The sequence below is a fragment of the Ailuropoda melanoleuca genome, chromosome 10, assembly GCF_002007445.2.
Source record: "Ailuropoda melanoleuca isolate Jingjing chromosome 10, ASM200744v2, whole genome shotgun sequence".
Taxonomy (NCBI): domain Eukaryota; kingdom Metazoa; phylum Chordata; class Mammalia; order Carnivora; family Ursidae; genus Ailuropoda; species Ailuropoda melanoleuca.
The window spans coordinates 61,791,831-61,801,674 of NC_048227.1; the positions used below are offsets into that span (position 1 = coordinate 61,791,831).

At 37.0% G+C, this 9,844-nt stretch overlaps 1 pseudogene; it reads right to left on the reverse strand.

Annotated features, from left to right (window-relative positions):
• Positions 1-7,818: 7,818 nt before the first annotated feature.
• LOC100474954 lies at positions 7,819-9,171 on the reverse strand (annotated as a pseudogene).
• Between the last annotated feature and the right edge of the window lie 673 nt (positions 9,172-9,844).

Genomic DNA, 9,844 nt, shown 5'->3' on the forward strand with positions numbered 1-9,844 from the left:
CCACATAGGAGTGAGATCATATGGTATTTGTCTTTCTCTGACTTATTTCACTTAGCATAATATACTCTAGCTCCAACCATGTTGCAAATGGCAAGATTTCCTTTTTTGATGGCTGAGTAATATTCCATTGTGTGTGTGTGTGTGTATACTGCATCTTCTTTATCCATTCATCAGTCGATGGACACGTGGGTTCTCTCCATACTTTGGCTATTGTTGATAATGCTTCTGTAAACATTGGGGTGCATGGAGCCTTCAAATGTGTATTTTTGTATCCTTTGGGTAAATACCTAGTGGTGCAATTGCTGGATCATAGGGTAGCTCTATTTTTAACTTCTTGAGGAACCTCTGTACTGTCCTCCAGAGTGGCTGCACCAGTTTGCATTCCCACCAACAGGGCAAGACATTTCCCCTTTCTCTGCATCCTCTCAACACCAGTTGTTTCTTGTGTTGTTGATTTTAGCCGTTCTGCCAGGTGTGAGGTGGTATCTCATCGTGGTTTTGATTTACATTTCCCTGATGATGAGTGGTGTTAAGAATCTTTTCAAGTGTCTGTTGGCCATCTGGATGTCTTTTTTGGAAAAGTGTCTACTCATGTCTTCTGCCCATTTCTTAAACTGGATCGTTTGTTTTTTGGGTATTGAGTTTGATACATTCTTTGTAGATTTTGGATGCTAGCCCTTTATCAGATATGTCACTTGCAAATATCTTCTCCCATTCTGTGGGTTGCCTTTTAGTTTTATTGATTGTTTCCTTCCTTTTTATCTTGATGAAGTCCCAATAGTTCATTTTTTCTTCTGTTTTCCTTGCTTCCGGAGACATATCTCCTGGGAAGGAGAGCACCACTTTAAAAGAGTACCTGTGTTTTTTTTATAATCACTTGTGATGTTTATCATCATTTAATTTATATGATGGCTATTTGTCTTCTCTTTTCTGTAAATCATCTAGCCATATACTTTTTCCACTTTGGGGTTTTTCTTTTTCTTGTTGATTTTTAGCAGGTTTTGATACATTAGTCTTTTGTCAGATTTAACCAAAAACAGCACTGCACATATTCTTTTCTTTTGATGTCATCATTTTCCTTGTTTTTATTATGCGTCACTGTATCAGGATCAGAAATTTTCACAGTTTACCTTTCTTTCCTAGGTTTTTGTGTGCTTGTTTTGTTTAGGAAATCTTTTTAACCCGGGGATTATAATTTCTCCTAAAAATATTAAAGACTTGTTTTTTACTTTCCAGCGTTTAATCCATCTGGAAATTATCTTTTCATATCGTGTGAAATAAAAATAATTGTTTTTTTCCTTTGGAAAACTAATTGTCCTGGCACCGTTTGTAAGCATACCCCTTTTCCATTGATTTATAAAGCCATTTCAATCTATGTAAAATTTCGTATCTATCTATTGCTGGGTTCTCTCCACTCTTTATTTATTGTTGGGTTCTCTACTCTCTTGTTAAAATACTACCCTATGCTTAATACTATTATTATATATTCTTAAGTTATTGAGGCATAACTTAAATACCATAAAATTCATTCTGTGCAGGTGTACGTCTTAATAATTTTTAATAAATTTGTACAGCTGTGCAACCCCACAACCCCAGTTTTAGAACATTTGCGCCATCCCCAGAAGTTTCCTTATGACTCTTTGCAGCCAGTCCCCACCCCATCCCCAGTCCCTGGCAACCTCAGATTTGCTTTCTGTCCCTTACAGATTGGCCATTTATAGAAATTTCATATAAACAGAATCCTACAATATATGGTCTTTTATGACTTAACATATATAATGTCTTTGAAGTACATCTATGTTGCAGCATGAAATCATGGTTCATAATTTTTAATGATGACTTGTATTCCATTGCAGGAATATACCGCATGTATTTATCAATTCACCAATTGATATGTATTTGGAGTGCTTTCACCTTTTGGATATTTGGATAATGCTGCTGTAAGATTCATGCATGGGTCTTTGGGTGGATATAAGTTTTCATTTCCATTGGGCAGATACCTAGGAATTGAATGCCAGGTTTTAAAGTAAGTATAAAATTAACTTAAAAATAGAAACCCACTGGTAAACTTTTTTATAGTGACTATACCATTTTATATTTCAATCAACGCATGAGAGTTCCAGTTGCTCCACATTCTTGTTAAAACTTCGTTTTGATGGTTGTTTGGATTAGTCAGTTTAGTGGCTATTTAGTGGTATTTCCTTATGGTTAAATTTGTGTATCTCTGCCGACTAATGATACTGAGCATCTTTTCATGTGCCTATTAGCTATTCATATATCTTCTTTGGTGAAATGTCTATTTAAATCTTTTGCCTGTATTTTAATTGAATAGATGCCTTCTTAATACTGAATTATGATAGTTTTTTTTTTTAAACCAGGTATATGACTTGCAAATATTTTATCCCAGTCTTTGACTTGTCTCTTCATTTTCTTAATGGTAACTTTAGAAGAACAATAGATTTTTATTTTGATAAAATCCTGTTTATAAATTTTTTTCTTTTATGCATTGTGCAGTTTGTGTCACGTTGAAGAAATCTTTGTCTGCCTTGAGGGCACAAAGGTTTATTTATCTTATGTTTTCTTATAGAATTTTTATAGTTTGAGTTTTGTTTTTAATTAATTATTTATTTATTTAATTCTAGTTAGTTGACATACAGTTCAATACTGGTGTCAGGAGCAGAGATCAGTGGTTCATCATTTATCGTGGTTTTCATGGTAATTTTTGGTAATTTTAATGGTTTTCATTGGTTTCAGGAGTGGAATTCAGTGGTTCATCACTTATATACACCCCCCAGTGCTCATCAAAACAAGGGTCCTCCTTTATCCCCATCACCCATCTATCCCATCCCTCACCCACCTCCCCACATCAACCCTCAGTTTTTTCTCAATAGTTAAGAGTCTCTCATTACTTGTTTCCCAGTTTTAGCTTTTACACTTATGTCTTTGACCCATGTTAAATTAATCTTCGTAATGGTGTGAGATAAGAATTTAAGTTAGTTTTTAAAGATTTTTCCTGTGAATATCCAATTGTTCCATCATCATGTGTTGAAATGACTCATTTACTCCACTGAATTGTCTTGGCACATTTTTGAAATACATGTTTTTGTATTGAATCAATATTTTAGTATATTATTTTATTTTCTCCTTTTAAAAATAAAGCTTTATTAGGATATAGTTCATATATAACACATTTCACCCATTTAAAATGTTCAATTCAATAGTTTTAGTGTATTCACAGAGTTGGGCAACCATCATCACAATAAATTTTAGAACACTTCCATCACCACAAAAGAACCCCCATACTTATTAGCAGACACCTCTCATTTCCTCCTAAATCCCTCCCTGACCCAGCCCTAGGCAACCACTGATTTACTTTCCATCTGCAGAGATTTGCCTATTCTGGTAATAGTGGATATCTTTGCATTGTTTCTGATTTTAGGAGAAATGCGTTTAGTCCTTTACCATTAAGCATGATGTTAGCTATGGGTTTTTCATATATGCCTTTAATCGTGTTAAGGAAATTCTATTCCTTTTGTGCGTATTATTATCAGGGAAGATGTTAAGTTTTGGCAAATGATTTTTCTGCATCAATTGAGATAAACACGTGATTTTGTTTTGATGCCTGTTGTTATGATGTATTGCACTAATTAATTTTAGGATGCCAAACCTTACATTCCTGGAATGAATTCCACTTAGTAATGGTACATAGTCCTTTTTTGTAGGTTGCTGGATTCTGGTTCCTAGTATTTTATTGAGGGTTTCTCATCTTGTATTCATAAAAGATGTTAGTCTATAGATATTTTTCTTGATATCTTTTTCTGATTTTGGTATTAGGATAATACTGACCACATAGAATGAGTTGAGAAGTAATCCTTACCTTTCTATTTGGAAGAGTTTGTGAAAAATTGGAATTAATTCTTTAACTGTTTGGTAGAATTCACCAGGGAAGACATATGGGCCTGGGCTTTTCTTTGTAGGGAGTTTTTATTTATTTTTTCAATCTCTTTAATCATTATAGGTCTGTTTAGTTATTCCTTTTGAGACAGTTTTGGTTATTTTTGTTCTTTTTGGATTTTGTCAATTTCATCTAATTTATGCACTTTGTTGGCATATGGTTGTTCATAGTATTCCCTCATAAATCTTTTTTATTTCGGTAAGGTTAATAGTGACGTCTCCTCTTCAATTTTTATTTTTTTTAACTCTACATTTTTGAGTTATTTTCTTAGTGGTTGCACTAAGGATACTATACACATCTTAACTATCACAAGCTAGGTGAGGCTAATATTGATTTAATTTCAGTAAAATATAATAACTTCCCCTATTTTGTACTATCATTGTCATATATATTCTGTCTATGTATGTTATGAACCCAATGATACAGTGCTACAATTTTTGCCTATTACGGTCTATGACTTTCATTTTTAGGGTTTAAATTACAAACTCAGGTTAGTAGAGGATAAGGTTCATTACCTAACGAGTTTGCTGCTTTTATTGACAACATTGCCATACCTGAGTTACTGCCCTCTGCTCCAAATCAAGTCTGCCCCAGCTGGAGGCAAAGCCACAGGTTTTCCTGGCCAGCCACGCCCTTGTAAAATTACCTTGTCAACTGATTGGGGGGGAGGGGTGTGTGTGTGTGTGTGTGTGTGTATAGGAAGCATGTAAGGGAAAGAAGGCTGCAGACAGACTCCCAGTGTTCTTACACAAAGCATTGTCATTTTTCATATATAAATGTGCTCAATTTTGTTGTTTGTTATTGGTCAACTTTTTACAGCCCTAAAATGTTTGTTTTTCACGATTTTGTCCAGTTTTATACTTATTTTTTGGAGAGAGGATTCTCTGATATCTTCATGCTGTCACATCTAGAAAGCCAAACTTTCTGTTTTACAAAGACAATGCTGCTTATGAAAAAGTTAATTAATACATAGAGAAATAAAGAATAAATCAATTCCTCTGTGTTTCAACTACAACTGTTATTAACCCCAACTACTATTAACCTCAATCTGACTGACCATTCATGCTCTCTTCATGTATTACCATACAATTTTATATTAAGAGGAGCACACATCACAGAATGTTTTACAACCTGCTTGCTTTCTTTCACCAAGGTAGTGGGTATTTCAGTGTCAGTGTGAATAGATTTCCATCAGCCATTTTAATGCCTGCACAGGAGTCCATTTTATGACATGGTTTTTCTAAAATTTATTACCCTGGGTCTTATTTGAGGAATTTTAAGATGGTTTCCTTTTTTTTTCATTCTATCAACAATGTGATAAATGTACATTTTAGCACACTTGTTTAGGTATCTTCCTTAGCATAAATTTCTACAGGAAATATTACGTTTTCAGGGTGTGGTCATTCCGATTTGGGGAATGTTTTGTCATATCATAGTACAATTTACAGCCCTTCCATCAATGCATATGGGTAGCTATTTCTTCATATTTTCATAAGATCTGAGCATTATTCACTACTTTCAGGTTTCCCAGACCAGTAACTGGCATTGATAATCCCTAATTTTGCTTTAGTTTACTTAATTACTACTGCTTTCAGAGATGCTTTCTTATTTTTGTTGAATATTTGTATCTTCTTTTCTGTGTGAATTTCCCATTTTATTCTTGGCCCATTTTTTTCTATTGTTTTTTGTTTGTTAGGTTCTTTGTCATTTGCGGTATTCTCTTTCATGCTATCTCCATTATAAATCCATTTCCTATTTCATGACTTCTGCTTTATAACATATACTTCCTTTCACTGGCCTTTTACTTAAAAATATATTTTTTAAAGATTTTATTTATTTATTTGACAGAGAGAGAGGCAGCAAGAGAGGGAACACAAGCAGGGGGAGTGGGAAAGGGAGAAGCAGGTTTCCCACTGAGCAGGGAGCCCAATGTGGGGCCCGTTCCCAGGACCCTGGGATCACGCCCTGATCCGAAGGCAGATGCTTAATGACTGAGCCACCCAGGCGCCCCTTACTTAAAAATATTTTATTTTTGTGGGGCACCTGGGTGGCTCAGTTGGTTGAGCGTCTGGCTCTTGGTTTCGGCTCAGGCTGTGATCTGGTGAGTGGTGAGATCCAGCCCTGTGTTGGGCTCCATGCTTCGTGGAGAGTCTCCTTGAGATTCTCTCTCTCCATCTGTCCCCCTCCCCCACTCTCTCCCACTCTCAAATAAGTAGATAAATCTTTAAAAATTATCTTTATAGCAGGGCACAGGTTATCGGGTCAGAATGCTAAGGGTCCTGTTCTAGCTTGTCTCCTTAGAAGCTATATGACTATAGATAATGAATAACTCTATGCTTCGGTTTCCTCAGATGTAAAGTGTGAGTAATGCTAACAATGATCTCATAGAAATTGTGTGAATGTCAAATGTTATAATAATTGTAAAACCCTCAGAATATTACTTATAAGTCTTAAAGGAGCCTTAACTTATTGTTACATAGTAAAAATTTATAATATTTTTTTGACTTTCTGGTTTTCACAGCCAGCCTTACCCTAAGATTTTGTGATCTAAATGTGCTTGGTCATTCTATTTGCTTACACCTTTTGTCAGTGGTTCTACAGGATTAATATTTATATAATTACACATTCAATCTGTTTGTATTCATTTTGGTGAGTGAGATGTATATTCAAACATTAACTTTTTTTCCAAATGGCTCATTTTGTGTGTGATCCATTTAATTAAACAATTACCAGATAACTTAGTAGTTTGTTGCACAGTATACTTTATCTTAGTAATTTGAAATGACTGCTTTATCTTAGATTGAATTCCCACATATAGTTGAGCCTAACTCTAGACTCTCTCTTTTGTTCTAATTATGTCTGTCTACTTCTGCATTGAGGTCATATTCCTGATGTTTAATTACTGAAATAATTTAATACATTTATGTCCATGTGATCTTGTTTTCTCATTTGTAAAATTGTGAAAATAATTGTGCCTATCTCAGAGAGTTGTTTGAAAATTAATATATGTTATGTATAACAGTTGTTAGACACTTGTAAATTTTTTAGTACATAGTAGCAGTTGTTATCATCTTTATTCTGGAAGAATAGTTTTATGTCTAGACTGACAGGTTATTACAATAAGACCCTCCAATGAGTCATACCTCCAGATGTTCATGCCCTTTTGCAATGTGAATTTCTCAGTCCTCAGCAAGAGGTGGAATCTATCTTCCCACCTTTGGATCTGGGTGGGCCTGGGCTTTGATTTGACCAGTAAGATGGTAGAAGTGATTTGTGTGATTTGTACGCCTGGGCCCAAGAGGATTTAAGAGACCTGCTTTTACCCTATAGGAATTTTTGGATATCTTCCTGAATAAGAAAGTTGAGGTACCTTGGGTGGCCGTCCTGGATAATCACTGGACACACGAGTAAAGCCATTTTGGGCCATCCATTCCCAGAAGAGATCTCAATGCCAGCAGCTGCATGAGTGACTCTAGGAGAGATGAGTAGAAAAGCTGTCCAATGGAGGGCAGCCCAAATTGCAGAATTATGAACAAGTAAATGTCTTAAGCCTCAATTTTAGTTCCTTTGAAATGCCACAGTAGGAAACAGATACACAGACTTTAATTTCCTATTTTATTTTCAATGATTTTTTTAAAAATGAAAATACAAAATATTTTTAATTGGATTTGAAAATGTTTCTTGCATTCTGTGTGTGGTAAAAAAAAATGAAACATACATGTACTTAGCACAAAATTGTGAAATACACTGAGCATAACTGGGTAGGAAGCAGTCTCTGCCACTTGCCATCCTCTGAGAACGGAGTCAGGAAGCCCTACTGGGATGAAGTATTTCCTGCAGCGATGGGGCACCACGCATAGCATTCAATTCTCTCCTTTCAGTATTGGTGGCAACTCGCCATTGTTTTTCAGTTCCTTAGCAATATCCAGACCCCCAACAAGCTCCCCTTTGACAGACAGCTGGGGGCACATGGGCCAATTCGAGTAAGTTTTAACCCCTGCCGGACTTCTTCAGCCTCCAATACGTCATGTTTCATATTCAACACCAGTGCTATTTCCCATTTCCAGAATTCGTTTACTGAATCCACATTTTGCTTCCTGTTTGTTTCCTTCCATAAAGAGCATCACAGAGCTTTATTTGTCGATACTTCGAGCCTTCCCTTGGATTTGGGAGCTTTGGGGCAAATTGTATCTAGCTTGTCAGATACTTACAGCTCCTTAATTCTATCATGTCAAGTCCTCCTATGAGCTCTCCGGAAACACAGAGCTGGAGAAAGGTGGGCAATTGGGATAGGTTTTGAGGCCCTGAAACTTCATCATCTGGGAAGATATCAAAGCTGCCAAACTGAATATTATGTTTGTTGAGAATTTCCACCATCTCCTTGCTGAAACCACAGTGGGGTTCTGTGAGGAGTTCCTTTCCTAAACAACGCGAAAGGGGCCGCAGGAGTTCATTTCCTCCCGCGAAGGTTGGGGTCTTCTTTAGGACGCTTGTTATCCCTTGGCGGGAAGGAGATCCATGTCGCTGAACTGTTTTGGTCAGCTTGGGCATGTGCACCATCTAATAGGTCATTTTTCTGAGAAATCTTGAAAAACAGGAGGGAAGGAACAGAACTAATTTCACATTTTTCAGATACTTAAGTGTGGTGTCTAAATGTGGAGTCTGTCTTGATAGGATGGGGACCCCAAATGGGAGGTGATGATTGAGTGGGGGCTGGTGGCTTGGGCATGAAAGGATTCACCGGAGGCAGAAAAAAAGAAGAGAGAAGTTTGTTGACTACACTGCAAGGGAACCGTAAAGTGGGAAGGTGAGGAGGTATGGGACATATGGAATTCTCCCATTTTTGGTGACTGTGCCTGGTTGGAAGTAGTCCACTGGTCAGTTAGGGCCTATGGTATCTTGAGGTGGGTCCCCTGATGGGCCTGTGTTCAGCCAGGGGTCACTGTGAGCCCTTTCTGCCTTCCATTGCTCAAGCCTGTTTCCTGAAAGCAGCCTCTACATGAAGGAACAGCTTTAGCTTCCAACTTCACAAACAAAACTTGAGGGCATTCTCCGGCTAACTCTACTATCATGTCATTCATCTGAGTGCACTGTGCAGCCCATGGTGCCCAAACGTGGACCTCAAGAAGGGACTTGGCTCTGAGGAGCAGTGGTTCCTCAAACGGCAGGACTCCGCCAAGTTCCCTCTGGGCCTCTCCCACCTCCACCACACCCATGGCCTTGCCCGTGCCAGACAGGGGTCTGGCACTTGAGTTTAAAGTTAAATGATTACTTCCATATCTCATTAACAAGAATTTTGCATTCTTTAAGAACATTCTACTCTCTATCCTGTAATTCGGGTTTGAATCTCTAATCATTCTGGGAACACATATGTCTATGAAAATATAGAAAAAGGTGAAAACCCACAATAACAGCTACAGTAAAAATTGACAAATTATTAGATTATTGTTGGACGTTTCTTTCCCTACAAATTAGATAGAGGACAGTGCTATATTTAGAACAAACAAGGGCTCACCTGCGCTTCATCCCAGACATTCTGCTCCTCTGAAACTAAAAGATGGTCTTATCCTTCTCCAAGGTCTACTGTCAGCCCTTAGACGCATTCAGCTCCACCATCTAGAAACCTGGTATCAGTACCAAATAAATCACGTTATTCTGCACAAAAGTTTGTCAGTTTTTATTCATTCAGGTTGATTCAATTCAGATTGATTACACAAGACAAATGCAAACCTCTGCCACTTTAGGACAGATACCAGAATAAAATATGATAATAGCGTGTGTGTGTGTGTGTATTTCTGTCTGTGTATGAAAGCATTTTTAGTACCTGAGTGTGTATCTAGACCAGCATAGAAAAACTCAGGAGAAATTTTATAACTTAAATTTGTTATT